The sequence below is a fragment of the Otolemur garnettii genome, unplaced genomic scaffold (genome assembly GCF_000181295.1).
Source record: "Otolemur garnettii isolate 467f Iridium unplaced genomic scaffold, OtoGar3 scaffold00039, whole genome shotgun sequence".
Taxonomy (NCBI): Eukaryota; Metazoa; Chordata; class Mammalia; order Primates; family Galagidae; genus Otolemur; species Otolemur garnettii.
The window spans coordinates 2,926,203-2,928,122 of NW_003852434.1; the positions used below are offsets into that span (position 1 = coordinate 2,926,203).

At 37.7% G+C, this 1,920-nt stretch overlaps 1 protein-coding gene across 1 annotated transcript in view; it reads left to right on the plus strand.

Annotated features, from left to right (window-relative positions):
• Nucleotides 1–1,920, plus strand: part of SPARCL1 (SPARC like 1) — a 44,308-nt gene that overhangs the window by 35,375 nt on the left and 7,013 nt on the right. The window lies entirely within an intron of this gene.

Consider the following 1,920-nt stretch of genomic DNA (forward strand, 5'->3'; position numbering starts at 1 on the left):
TTATAAAATTCAAAGATATCCCTAAAATGGCTTACACTGTTTTTCCCAATTCCCATACTAAAAAAACCAAACAGACACAAGTATAGTTGCCCCTCCCCAACCCTCCCTGCATCACCATTATCAAAAAGGGAAAAAAAACCAGCTGGACTAGCAATATTTAAGCACGTTCTTTTGTTTGACATGTGATTTTAAAGAACAAATAAAAAGGCAAATTTGAACAGAGGCCATTTATTTAAGAAAACCAATTGCACTTGACTCTTCTTTTTGTGAAATTGTGGCAACTCTTCAGCGTGTGAGCTCACTCAGCTGTGCTGGGCAGTTGTCTGGGAGGAGCAGGAAGGGCTTAATGTCCAGTCATTTTCAAAACTCCTAATGATCTTGTTTGTGCACTGTGGTTTGGCCCGTCATTATGTTATTTGGAAGAAAGGAAAAAATTATCACATAATAAACCAATGAGGCAGATATTAAACATTAGGTCAGCACAAGTAAACAAGTTACTACTTTGAGATGTAGCTAGGGAAAACAAGACAAAACATCTCTATTTGTAAGTTACCCTTCTTTCCCTCAGGGTTGAGAAATTCACAGAATGAGAAGATAAATTGTAGCCAGTCTTTCCCCAAATTTTAACTGCCTGTGATCTGAACTAAACCTGCTCAAATATTCCAACTCCGGCATTAACTATGTGAATAAGGACGTGTCACTTATCCTTAGCAATAAGGTCAACAAAAAGAACATCTCTCATTTGAACAGCAGAAGATGAAGCGTATACGTCCAAATAGAAGTAAATTTATAAGCAATTACATTATTATCTCCACTTTACAAATGAAGCCAGTACTCAAAAGAAATGTGACAAAGTCCATAATCTCTCCCACTGTCTATGGCTAAGACAATTTGGGCAGGAAAATTACCTGGTGCTATTACAGGATAGTAGTTTAGTATGCTTCAAATTAATCTGCTGCAAACATTTGTTCAACAATGATTGAAGGGGGCGCGCAGTGGCAAGGAGTGGTCTTCTCTCTGCTAGAGGATGCCATCTTCTGCCAAAGGTGTACCAATGAGTTCTTTTACAAGCTCCTCAGTTGAAAACTCGATCTAATTGGCACTACACTTCTATTTATCTCTACTACATTTTGCTGTGTTACACCTTATAGATTAGCACACTTGGCACTTATTGGCTGGGGCCCCCACTCGTGGTCCCCAACCCCACATCTGAATTACTTGCACAGTTTTCTAAATGCGCATCCCATTGGACCACCCCTAAGTCTACATATTTGTAAAAGTTCATGAGCGCTGTTGATACCCTTCCAAGGTTGAAGTCACCAACATACACGTACCGCCTTATTAGATGGTTTCTCTGATACCCCAGCATTGTTTATGCTACTGCTCTGGCTACTTTCTAAAAGTGTTGTTTTCTGTTTTTTTACAGAGGACATAGATGAAAACCTCCTGTTTTGAATTAAGATTTGAAAGAACTCAAACTTTCCAGCACCCTCCTCTGTTCTAACCACTTCAGAAACATATGCACCTGTGACACCCGTAGATTTATATTTAGCAAAGTATTTGCATGTATGAGAAGACAATGAGAGTAACTGCTTGATACCAACACATGCACCAGGCATTTAGCACCACTTTGGAAATAAAACTTTTTCAGTAAAGTCAATATATGCAAAATACTCTACAGTGTGAACAGACGTATAACTTACAATAATTTCACTCTCTGCATCAACTTATGAGGTAATTACTCATTATAAAACTTGAAAAATTAATGCATTCCTTTGTTCATAATACCATGTGCATTTCAAGAAAGTAGTACTCTGCTCTTTTGTGGTTAACATGTATTATTTCGATATCTTAATAAAGAGTCCACAAAAATCCAAATGCCTAGGCAAGTCTATCTCCAGTTATTTCTTTAAACAATCA